Source organism: Manis javanica, chromosome 12 (assembly GCF_040802235.1).
Source record: "Manis javanica isolate MJ-LG chromosome 12, MJ_LKY, whole genome shotgun sequence".
In the NCBI taxonomy this organism is placed as follows: Eukaryota; Metazoa; Chordata; class Mammalia; order Pholidota; family Manidae; genus Manis; species Manis javanica.
The window spans coordinates 104,505,121-104,529,740 of record NC_133167.1 but is presented as its reverse complement, the minus strand read 5'-3'; the positions used below and the strand labels follow the sequence as shown (position 1 = coordinate 104,529,740).

The 24,620-nt window shown below is 36.4% G+C and overlaps 1 protein-coding gene across 2 annotated transcripts in view; it reads left to right on the top strand.

Annotated features, from left to right (window-relative positions):
- Positions 1–24,620, top strand: part of TENM3 (teneurin transmembrane protein 3) — a 2,338,142-nt gene that overhangs the window by 102,446 nt on the left and 2,211,076 nt on the right. The window contains exon 1 of one of the 2 annotated variants that reach the window (XM_073219195.1): positions 12,304–12,553. The exons of the other annotated variant lie outside the window; for it this stretch is intronic. The gene's annotated coding sequence lies outside the window, so the exon portion shown is untranslated. Of the gene's footprint in view, positions 1–12,303; positions 12,554–24,620 lie in introns of those variants that run through there. 2 annotated transcript variants of the gene reach the window in all.

The following is a 24,620-nucleotide window of genomic DNA, read 5'->3' as shown; positions in this document are numbered from 1 at the left end:
AATCCCCAAATTGCCCTTGTTTATTTGAAGTTCTACTTTACAACTCCATCCATTAATTATCACTTTCTTTTTCTCTGTCTATGGTTTAAGACTCATATGATTCAGCATATTTGAAAACGAGATACTATTTATTTCTTCCCCTAAATTCTCTATTTTGTCAATACTTGCACCTGTCCCAATAAATTAAAGCTTTCTAAATAATACCTTTACTGCTCCTCTGTCTACTCCGCCACACATTCTGCCAGCTGACAGCTTTGGAAACCACGGGTCCCTCCACCCACCGCTCTCCTCCAAACTCATGTGTTTGGCTGGGTTGTGCTGTCCTTGGACTGTCCCTCAGCTCCACAAAGGTACTATGTGTTCCTGGGCGCCCCTTATCAAAAATGAATGATCAGTTACACACTTCTGTCCATGGCAACATATAATGAGATGGTCTTCTCACCTCCCTTTACTTTCTTGTTGCCCTTGTCATGAAGTTTCTGCTTCAGATCAATTCTTTATTTAGTTAAGAGTTCTCTTTTCAAGTACTTTCCTCAGATAGGGCCCATAAGTAATATACTCTATGGTGTCCCGTATGGTCTCAAAATAATTAGTTTCCTCTGATACATGAGTACGGTTTTGACTGGGCATGGGGTCTTCTGACTGCATAGTTTTATGTGTTCATAGACGCTATTTCACTGTTGTCTCATTCCCAAAGTTGCACAGGAGAATTCCAAATGCTAGTTTGTTTTGTCTTTGTAAGGAATCTGTACTTTCATCCTGTGCTTGTGTTATTTTTGTCCTGGTCCTAATCATTCAGGGGGGGTGCAGGATGTGCCAAGTGTGTGTCTTTTCCCATCAAGACAGTCTGGAAATGAGCAAGCTTTCTCAGGCTGTAGATGTAGTTTTTTTTGTTTTGTTTTTTTCTTTTAATCACAGATGGATTATCTCCTATTATTTAATTATTTCCTTTCTTCCATCTGTTCTGGCTTATCTTTCTGGACTGCCTATCATTTCTTTTAATGAGTTTCCTGGATCTGTCCTACAGTTTCTTTATTATCGTTCAGGATTTCCATTACTTTGTATTTTTGCCCTTGATCTTGCATGGCCTGAATTTGCTCTCAAAGGTCTTTTCCTCCAAATATCATAGCGAGCCATGTAACAGGAGAGCTGACTTGTGTGGGCTTGCATGTATGTGTGTCAGTGTGTGTACCGCTCTTGAGTTCTCTCCAGGGCTCCTGTTTCTATTTTAAGTTTTCATCTCTTTCTTCGAGGAGCTGTGTATCAATGGAAATATGTTTTGAATATGTGTGACTGATCTCTCTCTGTTGTCCTGTAACATCATTTCAAATTTCTGACTTTCAGAAATATACAATAATGCATTTGCATTGTTTTGAGTCACTAAATGTGTGACAGTTTGTCACAACAGCAATAGGAAACCGATACCAACCCTCTCAGACATGTGGCTATTTTGCTTTCCAGAGCAGTGGGGCTCAGTTGTGAATTCAAGTTTACATGTAGGATCAGCAGTCACCAGGGTGATAGAAAGTAGTGTAGAAGTAGACAAGGCATCAGTCCATGGTTGGGACAACTGTTCTCTTCTGCGTGTTCAGCCTCAAGCCAATCCAGTGATCAGTGCATGGGTTCCACTTTACCTTGTTTTCCTGGTAGTAATAGAAACTCAGTGTACTAACATGGGGCCGTACTGATCTTCCCCATGGGGTTTTGAAAGTCTCTGCTTTATAAGCTTTACCAAGAAGTAATCTATCAATTACCAGGCTGTGCCCTAGATGTCTAATGTAGGTCTTCTCATGTTTTCTCAGTCCTTAGAGGAGGTTTTTCTCTTGGAATCCAAAAAAATACCACTGACTTCATTTCATCTAGCAGCACATTACTTCTACCAGGTCAGGAGAAACAAACCACTTGGAATTAGGATTGGAGAAGTTTTGGGTAGTCAAATAAATTGTAATATTATATAATAACAAAATAATAATTAAAACTGGGGAATAATGGAGCATGAATATAAATCCAGCTCAATTGAATGAACTAGCAATTCAGAGAAAGGCAAAATTCTTACATGAATTTAAGTGGCCTCAAATTAGAAATTTCTAGGAAAAAAATAAGCAAGTTGTATTCATAATGGCACTTTCGACCGTAATAATTAAAGATTTAGGTGTAGTAAAAGAGGGACTACAAAAGTGATAGTCGAACATTCGGGATGATCATATAAAATGCTAGAGTAGAATTATGAATGTGCTAAAGACCTTTCTAAGTGTGATGCAGTGTTTAGGGGCCACAAATGAAAACATTGATACATTTGGCTATTTTTCAAATAAAATTCCTATAGGAAAAAGAAGTCACTATAACCTTAATCTACTATACAACAGTTTCCACATATCACTAAGAAAAAGCCCAACAGCCCAACTAAAAAATGGGCAACAGATATGAAAATATAGTTCACAACATAAGCACTACAAATGGACCTTGGAAGATTAAAAATGACACAAACCCTGGTCTAATATATAAATTAATATTAAATTATAATGAATACCACTTTTTCCTATTTTATTGTGAAAGATTAATATTAATTAATATTATATTGTTAATATTAATAATTATTCTCAACATTTCTGATGGATATCTAAGTATAAGATACCAATATATAAGAAGCTTTATCTTTGTATTTCTAATGTGTAAATCCTTCCATAACAGAATAAACTCAACTTATGTTTAAAAAAATCCATAAATGTAGCTAAAAATCATATCTGTGAGAATGTATACTGAACTTTATTAAAGTAGGAACTGTTCTAATACACCAAAAATTAATAAATAATTGAAAAGTTATGCCAGTTAACTTTCAATCAAAAATGTAATTAACTATACACAGCTATTCTGAAGCATTCTAGCTAATCAAGACTTTACCATAGCTGTCCTTTGTCATTGAGAAATATACCACATCACCTCAATGCAAAATATATGTTTTGTATTGTTCAATAGTTTGACTTATCAATGTAGAGATTTTCTTCTACTAGCAATGTGTTTTCAAATTTTTATGTAGTAGTAACAGTTATCAGCATGGTATAGCAATTAGCAAGCTCACTTAGCACACTATTTACAAATTTATTGACACCACTAATTATTTACTTACCTTGAAGATAACCTTCTCTTTTCATGATAATCACTGAAATTTCAGTAAATTGTATCTGATATTCACAAGTATAAAAAATTCTGTATCTTGACACATCTGCTTGAGAGAATTTCAGTCTCTATCACTGCATATTAATATGTACAATAACCAAAGTCTTATTGTAACATACATTTTTCAAAATGAGCACATAAAAATAATTAAGTAAAAGCCTAGAATCTGCCTATGCAACTGAATGTATTCAGGGATTAAAAGCAAATTAAAAGAATATCTTGTTTTTTAAATATTTTTTCTCTGCTGTGGATGTTACTCTTAATTAAAGTTGTGAATATGTATTACAGAAAGATGATATGTACATATTGTGAATTTCTATTAATACACTTATAAAATATCCTTCTGTTATAAGGTCCAATCTTGGAATAATTCAAATATGTATTTCTCTCTCAAAAATTTTTGGGTAATCTTGGGCATTCAGATATAATTAAAAATCAGACAAAAGAATAATAGACATTTTTTCTCTCTTCAATTCACTGAAAGTAAAAATAACCATATTGACATATAAGTATATATTGCATGGTAGATGTGATCTTCGGAAAGAGAGTCAAAGAGTATCTGCTATATTGTGATCTCTTTCCAAATACACTGGTAGTAACAGAAAACGGATGAAAGAGTCTAGAGTGCTAACACATACCCATTTGATAGTCAAACACCTTCATTAAATGCAAAACACTTCTGTCATTGATACACTTACCCTTGTCTCCTCCATGACCTTGAAGCGTAATGAAATTCACATGAAAGATTTTACTATCCATGTTTAAAGAAAGCAGTTAAAAAGATTCAAATAGCTTTATAAATTGAATCTCATTTTGTTAAAAAAGAAAATCCTCTGTTCTCATCTGTGGAGAAAGCAAACCGCTCCAACTCATAGTAATCTACAAGCAATGTCTGTGGTCTCTGTTGTCATATGGCAGCGTCTGCAAGACTAACAAGCGGTGCAGTGGTCTTTGATGACTAATTTTTAAGGATGTGATGAGCATGAAGATGATTCTTTTTAAATAGCTTCTTAAATACAAGCTTCAAAACAAAGCCAATCATTGATCCAACCATTTAAACGATAAGGTCTCAGTGTCTGACAATGGCAAATACTACAAAGAAAAAAATGTACATTAATCTAGTTTATTGTTTCTATTTGACAAATTTAGAGGTACAGAGCTGCAAACAATGAAAAATGTGTACGATCTTTCAGCAAGGTATATCTGCATATAGTCACCAGTGGTTAAGATAAAAGCAATCTGCAGAGTGCCACACGCTGACATGTAAGAGATCTATTAAATCTATTAATACCTCAAACTTTCCATGAGCTTTCAAAACATTTGCAGACTTCTCGATTTGTGACTTTCCTATGTACCCTGAAAATATGATTTCTTTAAGTTGGAAAAAGGTATAATATACACAAAATTGCTTTTTACTGACTTTGCCGCCTACCCCACTGGGATATCTCCTCATGGGGCAATTACCTGGGCACTTGTCAAAAGAAAACACCATTTTCTAACTAATTAAAATAATTAAATTTATACAGGCAAAAAAAGCTCCAAGTATAGGCTTCACTTGTATTTCTTATCCCTTCTTGAAAATACAGAAAATCCCAAGTAGAGAGACTGTGAACTTGCATTCATCTGGCAGGATTTATTTCACACTGCTGAACACTTCTTGTAGAATTTTTCTTATATGATTTGTCTACTTTTGTTAACAGGGGTGTTTGAACCGATAGGAATTCCTGTGTTCCACAATGTGTAGGGCAGAAAATGCACAGAGCAATGTCATGCTGAGCCGTAGTGGAACCTGAGGCCAAAAAATTTGTAATACTGACCTTTCTATATTGAAAATCTAAACATTTTTTTCATCATGGTTTTGAGTTACCTATTTTTTAATATGTATTCCATTTAAAAGGAAAAATATCTATTGAGCATCAAAAAAAATTGTATGTCAAAGGGCACCATCAATAGAATGAAATGAACCCACAGAATGGAATAAAATGTTTGCAAATTATGTATTGGATAAAGGTTATATCCTGAGTATATAAAGAATGTCTATATTCAACAACAAAACAATTTAAATAATGGGCAAAGGACTTGAATAGTCATTTCTCCAAAGAAGATATATACACATGATCAATAAGCACAAGAAAAGAGATTTAACATTAATGATCATTACAGAAATGAAAATCAAAATCACAGTAAGATACTACTTCACATGCCTTAGGGTGGCTATTATTAAGAAAGAAAGAAAAAGCTGAGTGGGGGAGGAAGGAAAATGATGTGTTGGGTAGAATGTGGAGAAACTGGAGGTCTTGTGCACCACTGATGGAATGCAAAATGGTGCAGCTGCAATGGAAAACAGTATGGTATTTCTTCAAAAAAATTAAGCTTAGAATAAGTATATGATCCAGCAAGTCAACTTCTTGATATATATCCAAAAAAACTGGAAGTAGGGACTTGAACAGGTATGCATATATATATATATATACATTCATAACAGAACTACTCACAACAGCCAAAAGTTGGATCCACTGACAATGTCTCTAGAGTGATGAATAAACTAAAGGTGCTATATATACACAGGAGAATATTTTTCAGCCTTAAAAAGGAAGGAATTTGTAACATGCTACAACATGAACCACGAAGACATTCTCCTGAGAGAAATAAGTGAGTCACAAAAGCACAAGTACTGTATGATTCTGCTTTTATGCATTTTCTAGAGTAATCAAATTCACAGAGACAGAGTGGAATGGTGGTTGCTGGGGGCTGGGCAGAAGCGGGAATGGGGGAATCATTGTTTACTGGGCACAGTTTCAGTTCTGGAATATGGAAAAGTTCTGGGGATGGATGGTCATGATGGTCGCATGACAATGAGAATGTTCTTAATGACACCGAACAGTACACTTAAAAATTATTTAAATACATTTTATGTTATATATACTTTACCATAATTGTCAAGATATATCATTTAAATATTACTTAACTAAATTATTGGTGCCCCCACCCCCTTAATCCCACTTAGAGTGTCTGAGACAAGAGCCTCTCACCCTTACCCTCATCCTGGCCCTCAATCAGGTTATTTCAGTGTTTATTTTCTTCATAGATTATAAAATAAAATGTCCTTATCTGCTTCTCTTTCCCCATATTTCTTATTTTTCTCCTGTAGGATAGGTTAAAATAGACTTGACTTACTAGTTGAAAAACCTATGTCTGGTTCTGGGTAATGGGTACATGTGTGTATGTCAATTTTTTGTTGAATTTGTTTTCATCTCACCCCTCTCATTCACAGCTTTTAAAATTTTAGTCTTAAAAATAATTTTAGTATGAATAAAAATTAAAAGTCATATTTGAGAAAGTTACCACAAAAGCTTTGAGAAATTTTACCTTTTGAAAAGGCATTGGTTGGTTCCTGGCATGGTTAACATAAGCCTGTTGAATGCCTCTATCAATGAAGGAGAACATTTTGAAATTGGCTCTATTCTTTGGTAAATTTTTTATGTGTAGTTGGTAAAATTTGATAAGTTATATGTATGTATATATGTATGTATGTATATATATATACATATATACACACATACGTATACACACATCACCGCATGTGACAGATAATGTTTAAATAACATTTTATAATTATATGTCATATACATTTGTGGGACTCCCTATCAAAAAGATAAAATTTAAATTATTTTCAAAATAGAGACATCTCTCATTTTATGTTAAACTCTCATGAATTTATTTATCTGTACATTGTATTTGAGTATACAGAATTTTTAGATGTCTTCTGTAAAAAAAAAGTCCACCACCTGAATTATAAAATCAAGAATATCATAAATGCTTAAAATTTCAGGTTCTCACTCCTGTTTAATGCCAAATTATATCCAACTACAACATTCACACAAAATCAGATATTAAAATGCAGATGTAAAAGACAAGTGGAAATTGAGAGTATAAAGTATCTCTTCTTACTGAGACAGCATTTTCATAGACCATTTACATACCTTTGAAACTTAATCTTTTGCACCTTAAACTCATCCAAAAAGCTGTTCCTCTACTGACTTCTCTTAAAATTTATCATCTTAAAAGTAACTTTTCATATTCTATTACTGTCATGGACCCTTCTGAAAACAGAAGGACCATATTATTTTTTTCTTTTTTTGTAATTGCTGTGATAATAGCTATTTGAAAATAAATCATTTAATATTTAATGTCTTTTATTCCTTACTCATATACTCCATATTTAGTAATGAAAATTTATTCCCAAACATTCCCAGTTTTATACTAAATGCACTATGATTAACTTAGAACATAGTTGAATATTTTTTATTAATAAGGAAAAACGCAAAGCCTAAACAAAGGAAACATCTTTACAAAATTGAGCAAGAATGAGGATTTACTTATTTACAATGTTAAAAAGCTCTAAATTTATCTTCTTTATGATTTTATATTTCATTTTTGTTAAATATTTTTAAAAGATTGGCTTTCCTCACTATAAAGTTTTAATGAAATAAAGTACCACACCTTTGAAGATATCATAGGATTTTTGAAAAATACCAGGGTTTCCATAATGAAGGGGTAAACAGGGTAAAATTAAGTAGATTGTCTTCTAAATGTTTTTTTCATATAGTTTTCAATTGCCCAGCTCTCCATAGCCCAGTCTATGGCCTCCCTGAATTGTATAGATTTTTCTTTCATATATTCACTTAATAACTATGTATTTTGTGGTGACAGGCACTGTGCTAAGTGCGGAAGGTACAGTAAAATTCCTCCCATGGAATTTACAGTTCAGAGCCAGAGAAAACTTGCCCATTAAGTATCTTAGATCTGAAATTACAAGTTTTCCTGTGTCCTCTGCTAGCAAAGTAAAGGGAGTCATGAGAACAAATGAAGGAGTCTCAGAGTCATTCAAAGACGTGTTTGTCATCTCTAGGATGTGACTATGTGGAGCTTGAAGATGAGGGAGAATTAATGTAGGAGGATAGTTGAAGAAAATGGGGGAGCAGCATTTGCAAGGCACGTGAGGAAGAGGGAAAAAACTCAATAATGAAGAAATGAGGCCAGTTTGTGAGATAGGAAGAAAGGGAACCAAGCCACTATAGTTTCTGGAGCTTGACTCCAGCAGACAACTATATTCAAGAGCTCATATCCATGGGATTAAGTACAGTCAACCTTGGCACAGTTTCTATTTGTGTTTACAGAGATAAAGAGAAATGGCATTGGCCTTTCTGGCAAGTTGACTTTCTTATTGCCCAGAATTTCTATAACCTTAAGTTCACTAACAGCTGATCCACTGTCCTTTTTTGTCCCCACTTGATGCAATTGAAAAACTTGCCCAGAGGCTCCTTGATCTTTGCCCCAATGTCTTGCTGACTCTAGTGATTAAAGATGCCAGAAGTAGGAAAAAATGACCAAGATCAGGGGGTGGTAGAGGAAATGTGGGGAAGAGGACACTTTTCAATGTGAGCAGGTGAGGTGAGCATAGGAAACACAAGCGTGCAGAACAGGATGGAGAATTCTTCCCTTATAACGTGCAAATATGTGTCAAAGATGAGTATATTATATTAGGGCTTTTTTATATTAACAATAATTATAAATGCTGAAAAATTTGAAAAGCAAGAGACAAAACATGTTAAATATTAGGAATGCATTTGTAAGTGATTTTTGCTAGTCATTTTGAAGCATGTAGATAGTTTAGTATTAGCTCCAAGTACTCAGAATCCGAGCGCTTTGTATTTTTGCCACAGGGGTCAAAACAGTCCTTATTTTATATTTGAGTTCAGTTACCACATCTGTAACCTAAATGACCACATTCTACATTGAGTCAGGCTAGATGTTGATAATATGTATGTATACACATATACATGTTCACACACATACACAAATAGGTCATTGGCTGCGAATCAGAAGTAGGGATTCTAAGGACAGTAGTGTGACTTGCCAATGTGTATTAACAAATTTTTTTTAAAGTGAGCTATAATTTTTTTCACCAAATAAAATTTTGACTCAGTTTATCTTTTATGAAAAAGTGAGAAAAATGAATTTCTTGACTTTGGAAGTGAGGATTTTTGGTCCCCTTTCACTTTCTAGTTTGATGCAGTTTTATCAGTGATGACACAAGCAACCCACTGTCTAAGCAAATCTCCATAAACTCAAGATCTTAAGCAGAGATTTAAGAAGGAGGTTTATGAGGGTCATTGATGTTCTGGGCCAGAAAAGAGGGTGTTCTTACCCTTCACCGTCTCAGTATTTCCTACCTTCTTATCATGCCACCCTCTACTGTATCTTCTCTCCTGGTTAGGGCTTTCATTTTCTTTTATATCCTTTCCCTTGGCACCCTTCCATCTCCTTTTATTTCCTTTGCTCACATAAAAAACTGAAGAATATTTTTAAGTTAAATAAAACAATCTAATACAGTTCTATATTTTTTATTTCATATAAAATAGTATATTTCTCAAAATCCTCTTAAAACATTATTCTTTAACATCTATGTAATATTAAATATTAATTTCCCTCTGAATGTCCCTTAACAAATAAAAAGGACATCCACCCTCCTTATGTTTTTGTAATTTTAATTCACCCCATATACATGTATATATATTTTAATTTATATGAATCAGGCCTTTTGCTGTGGGTACAAACATAAACAATCATTGAAACAGATGAAATTCACAGATAATATATATTTTAAAATTGTAAAGATTTACTATGATGATTATCAATTCCTTTTTGAATCTTTTCTGCATTTAGTTTCTTGGACTGCGATGCTTGCTGATTCTAGAGTCAACATCTTTCTGAGCACAAGAGTATGTTTCTCTAGTGATAGTGAATATAGCCATCGCAGCATAGGCTGCAGCTCTCAGCGAACACTGGTTGGTGGCTTTGGCCGCTGGAGAGCTGAAGCATCCTCCCAGACAGTGTGTGGGGGAAGCATATGGAGGGGGTACCCAGGGACCCTGTGTTTTCCCTGAGCAAAATTCAAAAAAGAATGCCCTTCCAATTACTGTTCAGACAACGAGAAAAAAAAAGAGATACATATTCAGAAGAAGTCATACCTGAAACTCAATCGGAGTTTTTCTCTAGTGTTGAGTAAATTGGAGTATCAAAGTCCGAAAAGCATTCCTCTGTATGAGAAGCTGGCTACTTCTGGAGCAGGACAGAATTCTGGAGAATGCACATGCTTCCAAAGTCCTGAGTGTAAATCACAGGTAGTCCTTTCAGGTTTTGAGTAAAGATATTACCTTACTGGCACAGATGCCATCAGAAACCCGCACACCCTCAAGTCCGCCACTCAGCTGATGAATGAGGCACTTTCCTACCTTTTAGGTATTATCTCCGAATTCTTTCATTCAGTAGGAGGGTCTTACTCAACTATAGATGGCCCTTTTTCTCAATAATAAGATGGTGCTTGATAAGCAAAGGAAGAATTGGGTATCTAGATGTTTACCTGCTTTGATAACAGTAAGCGTATATTACAGATGGAGCAAGAGGACACCACCATCCTGAGATGAGCATTTTTATCCCTCTCTCCCCCATTTCAGGACCTCACCTGTTCCTTGTCTGACCTCTAGGGGGCTCACTCCAGATGTCAATGAAAAATCTCGTGTATGTAAACATGTCAGCTCTCTAAGTAGAATCTGTACACTTTGCTGGAAATTTCTGAAGAAAGCCCTAAAACACTGGGGCATAGTGTTATTATAATCTTATGGATACATTTCAGAAAAATTGTAGGATATTCTTGGACAGATAAGGAAGCAAATATATACACATTTAAGTGCATGCTGCGAGAGATAATTGTAAGCACTACAGCCTCATCGTGTTTCTATACCGGAATCCTAGTAAAAAATCAAGACTGTTAGGACTTTGGAAAAGAAATCGCTGAGGAAAGGAACCTTGTTTCCAAATCCAAGCAGAGAGATTTGCAATTGTAGCCTTTGGGGCGGTGCTTAGTTTACTTGCTGGGTTTATTTATCTAGTTCTAGGAAAGAATTACTTCCTCTTTTAATTCCCTTTTCATGACTGAAATCATGAGTCCTAACACCAAAAACAGCAAACTGAAACAAACAAACAAAAGGGTTTACCTAATGGGAAGTCTGGAAGGGTTTGCGTTGGAAAGGCTGCTCCGAGGTCGGGTCGGCAAGGTGCAAGTGGAAGAACAATTTCATTGGGTCAGGCTGGGCTCTTTCCAGCTCAGCCTTCAGGTTGAGTGGGGTGAGGGAAGGCGGCCGGCTGTAAGGTCATCTCTCCTGCAGGGCTGGAAACCAGGCAGACTGTCACTGTAAGACGGTGGCACCAGCGGTCAGTTGACATTTGAGAGCTCATTTCGGGGAGAACGGTCAGAGCTTGGGCGGGTTTGGAGCAGCAAAGGCGCTCGGAGCTTGGGCGGGTTTGGAGCCTAACGTAGGCTTCCCAAGCCGCGCCTGGAGGCTGCGGTCTGGAGACCACGACCGCGTCTCCTAGGCGGGTGAAGGCCCCGGCCGTGGGGCTCGGGGCAGCGTAGGGGACGGGAAGCACCTTCCCGAGCCTGCCGGGAGAGGAGGGCCGGGGATGGTGAAGTCTAACTGCGCAGCACCCAAACCACCATTAACAAACGCGAACTCGCGTCCTCCCAGGCTCAGCTGGCGGTGCGCGTGTGAGCGTCCCCGCGGGGTTCGGACAGGCATCGGGGGCGCAGCCGAGGGGGCGGGCGCGCCGGGCAGCCGGCGTCGGACCTGCCCTCCCGGGGACGCCGGCGGCCGGGTCCTGGCGCGCAAGAGCAGGGCCGGCTTGGGGGGTCGCCGCCCCGTTCTCCCGCGGCCCCCCGTTCAGCCCCGGGGACCGGGCGCGCCGCCCCCTCGCCTCCGTCCCCCGCAGCAGCGCAGGCGGCCCCGCGCCGTCTCCCTGCCCGCCCCGCGCGGGCTCGGGCCCCCCCCTGCCGCCGTCCCCGCGCCCCCGCCCGGCGCCCCCCCACCCGGGGCCGCCGCAGCCCCGCCGCGCTGCAGCTGGAGCGGCCGCGGCCGGCCCGGCGGACCGGGGAGGCGGGGGGCGCGGGGCGGGGGGCGCGGGGCGGGGGCGGCGCGGGGCGGGGAAAATAAATAAATAAAGCCGTCGCCTCCGCGCCAATAAGAGCGACGGAGAGGGAAGGACGCGGCCAGAGCGCTCGGTGCCTGCTCGCCCGCCTCGGAGCGGCTCGCCGCGCGCGCGCGAGTGTGTGTTTGCTGAGGCTGGAGCTGCAAAGTTCAAACGGAACGTGTTGCTCTCGCCGGCCGCCCAGGCCGCGCGGAGGCTGCCCAACTTCTCCGGGCCGGGGGACTGCGGCGCCCTGCGCCCCCCGGGAGGCAGCCCGCGGCCGACGCCGGCCGGCCGCCCACCTCCCCCAGCGGCGCTCCCCAGCCTCTGCGCCGGCGGCCGCGGACAGGTACGTGCGCCTCCCCCGCTCGGCCTCTGCCCTGGAGCGGTAGGGCCGCCGCGCGTGTTTCTGGCCGCCTGGTTCTCCCCTTCCCAGGCGTGGCCCCCATTTGTCAAACTTTATCTCCCCCGCTTTCCGCCCGCGGCGGCGGCCGCCTGCCCCGGCAGCATGGGCACCGTTTGCTGATGGCCACCGAGCGGGGCTGGATCCGCTGGAGGCGGTGTTTCCCGTCTGGTTTAAGATTGCGTTTCTAAGTCGCAGGTTTTGCCTTTCGGGGGTGTCTGCCCTTTATTACGGTGCTGCCTGGGATGCTTGTCCTGGTTTTCCTTGGCCTTCCGCACGGAAGGACGGACAAGTTTGCAGAAAAGGTGCATGTAAAGCAGGGGAAGTTTGCAGCCACTTGACTCCAGGAGAGGAGTAACCCTTTCTTTGCAGTAGCAGCCACGGTTTGGAAGCAGCGGCAGGCGGCAGGGACAGCGGCCTGGCCGGTGGCGGCAGCTGCACGTTGTCCCGTCTGTCACTAGGAGCAGGAGGAAAGGTGCGGCTGCCTGGTTCGAGAGCGCGACACTGAAGCCTCCTGGAAGGGCGCTGCGGAGGTCAAGGCTCTGGGCGCCTGACGCTTGGTAAATCATCACTGGAGAGGCGTTATTTTTCTTTTGCGGTGTTGATGTGTGTGTGTGTGTGTACTGAGAGGCATGCTTTAAAAATCTGTTTAAAACTTTTATGCGTCTCATTTCCATTCCAGATTAAGTAAACTATTGGATAAATGTTGAAATTAGTGTGGTGAGAACAGTGTGCAAACCTGCAATGAGCAACCTAGTTCCTTCTTGTTTGTATTATGTCAACTGCTGGGAAGCATATCTTCTGTGCCTTGGTATTTTAGTGACGATTTGGGATCCTTAATTAATAATAATAGCAATTACTATTATTATTTTAAGGTGAGGTAGGAACTATAAGTGAGACAAAAATTATAAAGTTAGAGTTAAGTTTCTCAAGCAACCATGCTTGAGCCTTTTGAAGCCACCTGCTGAATTGGTTCATGTTACTTTTTAGAGGTTAACAATTGGTGCAGGAGATTTAGGCATATCCAGCAGATGGAGCAGTGGAAAACTGCTAGAACCTAACATTCATTTATCCCGATTCAATCACCATGATAGAAATATATATGTATATATATGGATCTCCTTTTAGCAGAGACACTGGATTTTCTGCCTATTTAAAAAATATATGCCACTGAAATATAACTGGAGTATGGGTATAAAAACTTTAATTATTTTAACATTTTTCCCCCACAAAGCATTAAAAAATACAGCTCCATGTACAGGTTAGACTAAAATATGATTCATTCATGTCAGAAAGTCATTTGGTCCTATACTTACATTTTGTGGCTGGTTCACAGCACCATGGAAAAGCAACTTGCCATGATAAAAGTCTAATTATTGTATTATAATTTAAAAGACTACATAAATTTGTATTTAAAAGTGACTAAACATTGTCAGTTTTGATAGTTTTTAGTAGTTCGACTACAACTGCATTTGTATCTTACAAACTTAAAATGAGCTGAAATACTCATTTCACTGTAGCTGAAATTGACGGGGAAAAGTTAGTAAAACTTTTTAGTAATTCTGTTGAATTGCTGGTCCTCTGTCCCAAGAACTACATGAATTCTGGAACTGTGGTTCCCTGAGCACATTAGTTATGCATTCAGAAAGAAAAACAAAAATGTTCAAAAGCTGCCTTTTTGTGTCTGTACAATGGTAATCCTAGTAATAATAATAACCTGGGGAGATAATTTGCCTTCCTACATAAATTTAAAAACTTTACAGTCAGTCATGCATCTGACACTACAGAAAACAATAGGCTGCCCATTCGACAGACAAAGCACCAAAGGCTTGAGCCACTTTGGGTCTTGGCTGCGCTCCTTCAGGAAAGAGCTGCTCTTGAATCAAGTCTCACCTCCGCAGTCTGCTCTTTCACTGTGATTCGCTGTAGATTTCAGTGCGGCATGGAACTCTGCTTAACCAGTGTGGAAGGGCCCAACTGGGTCCTATTTTAATTTCAATGTTTAGCAGTTTAAAAGTCACAACCATGTCCTGAGCATTTCGAGGAACTCCAGGACAGGGAGGATATGCTATTGGATGTAGTACCAGTGATCATCTGAACTAAACATGCTTTACATTGAGTGCTTTTTATTACATGTTTATAAACTATATGTGATTATTTTCTAAACCATCACAACATCTTTAGAAAAGTACTTGATTGTACATTCTAAAACTGTATTTCCTTTACATTCACATCATATTAAGGAAGGCTTGGAGCTCCCCATGTTGTAAGATAATAGAATTATCTTTCTGAAGGAACTTATTTTATACTGAATGTTGCCACACAGGTTCAATGATCATGGATTTTTTAAAAAATCATCACATTCCAACCCCTTCACACACACACAAGCAATGTAAGATGCTGAAAGTTTTAAGCCATGTTTAAATGTTTAAAAGCATGAGAACCAGACATTAATAATTTTATCATTGTTAAACATGTTAAATTGCTCAAGCATGATAACTCTCATTGATCATTTCAGTCAGCTAGTAACAGCAATGTTAATTTAGTAAAATAGATAATGTCCGGTCTGTCACTAGGAGCAGGAGGAAAGGTGAGGCTGAATGTAGATTATGGCCATTGCTTATGCGATACACATTTTCTAAAAAAAAGTGTTTATAGGTTTTCCTGTAAACTCAGTTTCAATGAAATGTTGGTAAAATTAATATACTTTTCATATAAAATACATATGTAGATAGTAAATTATATTTGGAACTTAAAAATACTCACTAGTCTACATATATTAGTGATCTTTAGTTGAGTTTATCTGGTTGTCACGGTCATGTAACTCACTACAGAACTTGGGTTCAAGTTTCAGAAGAGAATCCATTAGAAAGAGAGAGAGAGAGAGAGAGAGACATAGAATTAGGACTCGTAATAATGACAGTGGTAGTGTGGTATATTGATGAATTTTGGAAAATACTTGAATCATCTTTTGCATCCTTATATTAAAATCTACAGGATGAATTTTTTTTAAGTATTTCTTAAATAGTATCTCTGTGTTTAGCCAAAGCCTAATGGTATGGATGAAGCTTGGCAATCACCAGGTGTTCTTGATATTATAGTGGTTTAATCCACTTTCTGCATTATTTGTATTTTCACTCATCTCAGGACTTTATTGTTACAGCTATATTAGGTAGTTTTCTTCCAGCACCATAAAATGTAGCTACTGGGCCTAGACTTAACTATGTATCAAGTGAACTAAGCTTTTAGAAAACCTGCAGAGGGATTGAGAAATTGTGAAGAGGCAGTGAGTTTTCTTTTTCTCCATTAAATTATCTCCCAAGAAGTAGAATAAGTTTATCAGTGAAGATAAAGATTAAACCTTTTTATCCTTTAACTTGTCTCTTGTTACCAGTGTATATGACTTGCAATGTAAAATATAATTGAATGTGCTTTTCACTTATAATTTCTAAAAGATGCATATATATATATATATATATGCATATCTGAAGCTTGGGTTTTATTGGGGAGTACCATTAGTTCTAAGTTAGAAGAGTTTTCAGCATTATTTAAGAAAACTGTTGGATGAACACAGCAGTTAACATGTATCATGAAATAAAATCTTACCAGAAATGAGGATATCAAGATTTATTTCAAGTTCCATCTTTGCATATTATTCTAATTTTTGTGTGTTAATGATATACTGTGTACAAATACTTCAAGAAACCATTTTCACTTAAATCAGCACTGTTTGTAAAATTTTACCAAGAATAAATATAGCTTAATACTAAGTTATATGTGTTTATATACACATATATATTTCTAGCATGAATGTAATTTTGTTCTATGGTATCAATATTTAGAGATAGATTTTATTTCATTAATTATCCAAATTTATTTTTTTAACTTCAGATCATTTCCTCTGTGTGTTTGTATAGGGCGTTACTAGATCTGCCATATGGCTTTAGAAATATTTTTTCATAGGCATATGATTGGGTGAGTCACTCTACTATTCACCCAACTTCCATACAACTTGTGATTAATCCCCAAGTACAGAATTTTATGTGGGTTATGTATAATGTTATTTAAAGGTTAAAACTGTTGGATAAGACAGACATAGATATTTCTTTGTAATGGTGGAAAACTCTCCTCCATGTTCTTACAGGATCTGTACTTAAAAGTTTCTACTGAAAAAAGATTTTTGGATCAAACACTGGTATCAAATTAGTGAACAATTAAGGATTTGCCAGAATAACATGAATTACTGCAATAAGCATATCTTTCTACTCATTTTTTCAAGAGGTAGGAAATTTGGATGGGATAGAAAGGGGCATAATTAAAAGTTGAAAGCATAATCCTGTAAGAATTCACTACCTGAAATTGTTAGAAGAAAAGAGTTGTCAAGGTAGTACTTACATTATTATTGGAATATGTTTTATGATTGTGATTGTTTTACAACATCCCATGTCCAAAATAATTGTTTTCTAATATGAATGAATATTTTGTAGAGTTTCAAATGTTTGACCAAATCTCAGAACTTCGTTCCTGAACTAAAGGCAGTTATATATCATTGGCAAATTGAAACTGAATTAACTGTTGGAAAAAAACTAAAAGTTCAAATTGGTGTTATTTCATACATACCTCAAAAATCTACATTATCACTACTTTTCTAGTAATTTTATTAAAATATAAATCATATTTGGGTCCCATTCAGCTCTCAATATTTAGTAAAATACAGTATGTCTAAGAATCTGTTAGGTTTTTACTGGACTTCTGTAATAAATATTGATCATAATGGATGACGGGTATGACAGGGATCTCTGATGCTAACACCAGATTTAGAATGTTATCAGATCAAAAAAAAAAAAAAAAAAACCTCCTTGAGTCTATGGAATTCACTGGACAAGTGTTCCAGGCAAGAAAGAACAGAAAACATGCAATCCATTTGCTGGATTCGGTTACACAAGGGGGGAGCAAGTTGCATGAGGACACCTTACACCAGGGATGTCTGCCCTCCAGTTTAACAGGTTCCTTAAATAAACTTGAATTGAACATTTTTAAAAATCTACATGTATTTAAAGATGAATAATTTTAGTTACAAATATCAATTCATTAGTGGATTGGATCAGTATTTAATATTATGTTTTGCCTTATAACTCAATCAGTAACTCATTAAGTGTTAATTAAAGTGGAAAGATTTATTCATATTGCCTTCTTAAAATAGAAAGTATTTCAGCAGTTTTATGGCAATATCAGCATGGACTGGTTTTGAGTAGTTATCTACTAAAACTAAGAAGATATTATTTGATGCAGGAACTAATTATTTGGAAGATAAATATTACTAGGTTTCAGCTGTGATTATACACAAGATTAACAGCAGCATAAAATAAAACACACCCATATTTCAGCAAATTTAACAACTAGAAATGATAAACGTGCTTCATGTGTGTTTGCGTATATGTCTTTGTGTGTGTTTTAATTTTCTGTGTTAATTAGTATGTACTATCAAAAGAATAGACTATCCTGGGATGATAATGATACCCTGCTGAATGTAGATTTAAAAGATAAGTGCTTATATTATTAAAGAATAAATGCAGCAATTTACCTTGCATCCCCACGCTTTTTTTCTGAAGAGTATTTGCCTAAATTTAAAGGACATCCATAAGCTTTATAAAAATGTTTTAAAGGATAAATATAAAATTAAATGCTCTAGAAATATTAAGTTCCTCCTATTTTTAATCTGTTCTTATAAAATTAAAAAAACAGTACACTGATATTGATCTTTCAAGTTAGAATAAGTACAAGATAACACAAAAGGTAAACAGACTGGAGAATATGTGTTTTGTGATGGGTTATATTATAATTTATTTTCATTGTGTTATACATTTGTCATTGATGTTAATTTTATGTGATACATAGATTCTTTATGATCATATTAAATGCAATAACATATCTTGCATTATTATGTAAGACACATGTAGATATGGAAATTCTAAGTTTATATTTTGTATGTGTCACTTTTTATAGTCAAGGTCTTCCCTAAAATATGGGTCCAAAAACTGTTACCATTGTGAAGTTCTTTATTCACATATTTTACAGTATGTAAAACAATATTGTGCTTGTTATATTCAAGACACGGTTGATAATATTTTAGTTATTGCTAGCATCATTTTATTTTGATTCACAAATACATTAAAATCATGTGAAGTATTAACAGCTTTCAAATATATTTTTTTCTAAAATTAATTGTATAAATCAAATCTGCCACAATTTCTTCAAAATTGTATTATTACCTGTGAGATCAAAGCTAATTAAAAGTTTATTGATTTAATGTAATTATAGGTCAGTGGTATTTCTCTAATGTTTACAGTACATCTTTTAGAAATCTAGTAAATAACATTTTAAATATAATGTTTTATATTAATAACTGTAAGGAGTATTATATTTTGTAAGAATTTTGCATTTAAAATAGTTAACAATAATTAACTTGACCAAAAAAGTAAGCAAAACTTTTATGGTTGTCATACATATTTAAAAATAAATTTTGGTTAAATGAAAAGTCTGTGTGATGACCTAATCCAAATTTCATAAAAAATAGAACGTTGAGTAATTAGTTTTACAAATTTTGAGGGAAAATAAACTTGAAGTTGTTAAGTGAAGGAAATAATGTTAATAATAGTCTTGAATTTTCAAATTCCTCTAATTGATTTTGGTAATATTTGTGTCCTCATTTCCATGCTAGTAATACTTACATAGAATCACTTATAACCTTCATTTTAAAAAGTTTATGCATTTTAACTGAGACTGTTTTCTACAATATTAGAATTTCCAAGTTTGCTTTAAAATTTGAATTTTCAGTACTTAACAGAAATCCTATTTTATTGATACAGTTAAATAAAAATGTCCACATATTAATGATACAAATAAAACAATTTATAATGATCATTTAAAAAATAAAAACAAAAAAACAGAAATTTGAGATTACACAGTATCTTTGAAAAAGAATGTTTCCTCAAGTCATTTTGGTATTAATTGTATATAAATAAGAATATTTGTCTAATGTTCTATTTAATATTTAAATACTGGACATAGTGATTTGTGAAATTAAAAACTATATTGAAAATATAATTACATAATGATAAAATTCTTTACCTTTTCCTATCTTCGGAGCTTGGCCATTTCATTTTAGTTGACTTACTGGAATCTCCTTGTTATTAACAACCCTAGAATTAAATTGTTAAATATTTGCAACACTTCCTATTTCCCTAGGGCAGCATTTCTTAACTCCAATAAAATGATGGAAAGATAATTTTTAAATTGTGTTGACAAACCCAAAGATAACCACATTAATAAACATCAACCTAAATATAATAGCAAAGATAATTGTTTTGCCAATTAGGTAACATCAGGATTTAAAAGTACTATGCCCACTTAAGAATTATGTCTGATGTTCTAGGCAATCATATGTTGAAAGTTTTATGTCAGTTGTACTTCAACAGGAAAAAAAAATGAGCAGCAGGTGAGAGAAGAAAAGCAAATTCCATTGGGTAACATCAAAAGACTTACTCTTGTTTAAAATATGAATAATGTTCAGAACCTTTCAGTAAATAATGTTGATAATACAGCATAAAGAAAAAAATATCAAGGCAGACCTAAGAAAAGACACTTCAGAAATCTCTAAGATTTCAAATCAACTGTCACAAAATAACAGAGCAGAAGATGGAGACGGAATCATAGTATGAGACCAAACATACACAAAGAACCTCTACCAAAAAGAATAGAATATATTCCCAAAGCAACAGCTGCAATCTCTTTGGCAGTATTAATAATATCTATGAGGAAAATGTTTCTAGTGTGTACGGGAAGCATACAAACAAAACCAGGGTCTGAAATGCAAAGTCCGGTGTCTGTGTGTTCTGGGCAGACGATGGGTACCCACTTTGCCAGTGCTCATTGCTGTAGGCGTGCTCAGGCTGATGGTATCAGCAGCATGTCATGTAGGTAACATAACATTTTCTAAGTCATTGCTCACCAAGCAGCATTCAGATCATCCATTTGTTCCTGTGCATGTCTTTAGGGAAAGGAAGGTGGGAGGCTCTTGCATAGTCAAGGCTAGTAAGTGTTGTATTTCTGTTATAAATGAGTAAATTGGCATACTAGGTTATAGATTTCATTCCCTTTTGAGTGTTGTCTGTGTGAGTCCTGTCCTCAGATCTAATTACTGACACAGAAAAGCAAACCTTTAAGACCAAGTTCACCCAGGCAGTGCCCCCCAAGGCCTGTCTGTCAGCCGCTACTGAGAGAGGCCCTCATATCACCAGCGGAACTTTTCTTTTAAAGACTATGTACAAAACATGGAGTATGGGAACCCCTATTTTTATTAAAGTAGCATGAAAATAAAGAAAATAAAATTACTCATAAAAGTATTATGGAATGAAAATGCCTCCAAGAGAAATATTTATGTAGTGACAGTTATTGGAGTTTTTAATTATTGTATGATCACAGAACCAAAATTCAAGTTTGAAAATACAACCTTAATAATTTTCAATTGTTAACTGAACTTTTAAAGATTAAGTTAAAGATAAATCGGTTCTTAAAGTGTTTTCACTATGTGCTATGGATTCACTCTGTGCATCTTTTTATGACTTGTTTTTTTACTCACCTTTATAGTTTCAAGGTTTTTCTTTATTCATATATTTGAACTCCTTCCCTCATTGTAACTCTCCACAGTATTACTTTATATGATTATGATTAAGCCATGATTTCAGTATTCATTTTCTGACATATGGAATAATCCTTCAGTATATCATAATGCACTAAAATATAAAATACAATACAAAACAGTTGTATGATGATAAACATTAATGATATTGTGATGTGTGTATGGATCATAAGTATTTTGTATATTTGTTAGCATCTTACATACATCTTTTTAGGTTAAAAATATCAGGACCATTAAATATTTTTCATATATAGCATCATTTAAATAGCTGCATATGATTTCATGGTAGGGACTTAAATTAGTTAACAATCCCTTGTAGTTTAATATTTCAGCTGTTTGTCATTTACATAATAGAGAAAAGCTAAGTGAACAGTTTTATTATTTGCATATTTCTCAACATCTAAAAGCCTTTATTTGAGATAATTTCTCAAAATTAATATCATTACATTAGAGAGTATGCCAAGATGTTTTTTATTTTAAATATAATTAATATAATGCAATGGCTTTCATAACACTATCTTCTTAAATAATTGGAACCACCGCAGTGTTGTGGTTGACTTTTAAGTGACTCCTTGCTGGAAATAGTAAGTTTGATATTTTATTATAGACATAACACTGAATGCTGCCAGAATCTGAGATTTGATTTTCACTTAAGCCTGTGTGATCTTGGGTGGGTTATCTATTACTTTTTAGCTCTAATTTCCTCGTCTATATGCCAAGGAGTTTGCAACTGTGCTTAAGAGAATATTGTCAACATTGAAATTCTATTGTTCTAATTCTACTTCTGATTTTGTGGGGGGAAAAATAAACAGTTTGTAGAAATGAAAGAAGTCTGTATATTTTCCTGATTTTTCCTCAGTTATTGCCATTTGCAAGTTTGCAATATTTTTTTTTGGGGGGGAGTTATCTTTTCAGTAATAATAGAGCCAATTACTTGGATTGGAGCTCAAATTAGCCTGCAATTTAACAAACTTAGCTTTCCTAGATTTAGACAGTTTCATAACTTGCTGTATAATATTTTGGAACATAGGTACATAGTGATATCTATCTACAATTAATTCCCTGTTATTTTATTTCCCCTGTGAAAATAATATGCATGTGTGTGTACACAAAGATATATTCTTGCACAAACTTACACATATTCTATTAATGTATATTATATGCCAATATCCGAGTATACTTCTAACTTATATAGATATGTTTAAAGATACTTAAATATTTGTCACCATTCTGTCACTTCACTTTTAAAATATTTGCTCCCAATCGCTTTATCTTCCCAGAAAAAATGTTTTTTCATTATGTTTGGCTACTTCTCTAGATTCAGTAAATCTTAGAAGTACTTAAAAAATGAAAGCCTTTTAAATGACCTTATGAATCACGTTTGCCTTTGTTGGTTGTCTTGAGTCCAGTTACTTTGATGCCCTACTTGAACCGGATTATTTGGGGCCATAGTGTGAAAAATAATCTTTTTCTCACTCTGTGCCTGTTCCTCCTGATCTGTAAAAATGCTCTTTCAGAGGCTTTTGCTAATAAAAGATGTATTCAAGTATTTAGTTAATGCAATTTCAAAATATATTTGAAGCTGTAAATATGGAATGTATTTTTAAGATCATAGGCGGTGTTACGTAGTGCTTCCTTTGTCCTGCTGTCCCTCACTTTGGTCCTCTTAACCCAAGGTGCACGCTCATGTGTGTGTGTGTGTGCAGATGTACGAATGAAGGCAAGTGCTCATGACCTCTCAAACAATAGGCACTGACACAAACCATGCAGTTTTGCTAGTTACCATACCAAGAATGGGGGATGAACAGTAATTGTATTTTTTTATTAAGGTATCATTGATATACACTCTCTCAAGCCACCATCTTTAATCTCCAGTAATTGTACTATTAACACATTTAAAAGGTCCTTGATTCCTGACATCATAATTTGTTTCTTTATAGTACAGTTTCCACAATATATCCTATCTCTAAATCAAGTTGTATGTACAATATTGAACATGACAGAAAAACCAGTATATTCTAATTGACTGCAATCAAACAGCACATTAAAAAGTGTCCACTTTCAATGAGTTGTGTGAAGACTTTTGCTGTAGATAGAAGACTGGGGACCACCTTTGGCGGCAAACTCCCCATCACTCGTGGTGCAACAACTGTTTGCTTGCAGAGTGAGCGGGTCCTGGCAGCTTACCCGCTGCACGGCGGAGGCTCCGGTGAGAGCGGACGTGTACGGGATTGCTGGAGACTCTACGCTCATTTGACCTTCTCAGTGGGCCTCGAGTCAGTTTTGCTGTTGTTCTGTTGTCGCTGTTATTTCCAGTATTTTTTCTTCTTCTTCTGTGTCTGATTATATGGCCTTTCACAGCTAGAGGATCCTAGAGGCTGTGGGATCCCATAAATTCCAATTAGGCTAAAGCAATCATAAGGGCCATTCCCTTGGAGTCTCCTGCTTTTCGCCGACTACCTCATTTAAAGAGAAATAAACACAAATGATAGCAGGTTCCTCTGTACATTAAGTGATCAAGGTCCAAGTGCCTCTGAAACATTTTCCCTTAAATAGCTTTAACTATTTTATGTGTGTTCTTCCAGGGAAAGCTAATAAGAACTAGTTCTCAAAATTATAATTATGATTTTTTTCCCCTTTAAGCCCTCTGCTTCACTTTTCTGGAACTGAATACATTTTACCTCTTATTCCCCTAAAATAAATAAATGTATGTGATGCTATTTATACTAAATGTGCACAAACTTCGAACAATATGTTCTACTTCCTCCTATTAAAGCCTTCCGACCTTTTCCTAAGGAGAAGTTTGTCTCCGGCCCATCAGCTCCATCGTCTCTAGATCCCAGGACCTGGCTGCCCCAAACCTTTTCTCTTCCTGCAGGAAACAAGTCACTTTCTTCCAGCTGGTTCTTTTGACCACCCCACCCCTTCCTACCCTTGCTCTTAAATGCTGTGGTCACTCTGCTCATTTCCCTTGTTGGAGGTGCCACTTCCATCTGGCATCTCACCCATAGCATTCTGTCTTTTTATAATTTTCAGTGAGCACCGAGGTGAATATGATCTTGAGAATAATTCAAAACTACTTCTCAGCACTAGACCTTAGGAGGAAACCAAATGTAGGCATACCCTGTTTCATTGTGCTTCACAGATTGGGTTCTTTTACAAATTGAGGGTTCAAGGAGGAAATAACCACAGACGTGGTAGAAACAGCACGTGAACTAGAATCAGTAGTGGAGCCTAAAGACACGTCTGAATTGCTGCAATCTCATGATAAAACGTTAATGGGTAAAGAGTTGGTCCTTATGGATGAGCAAA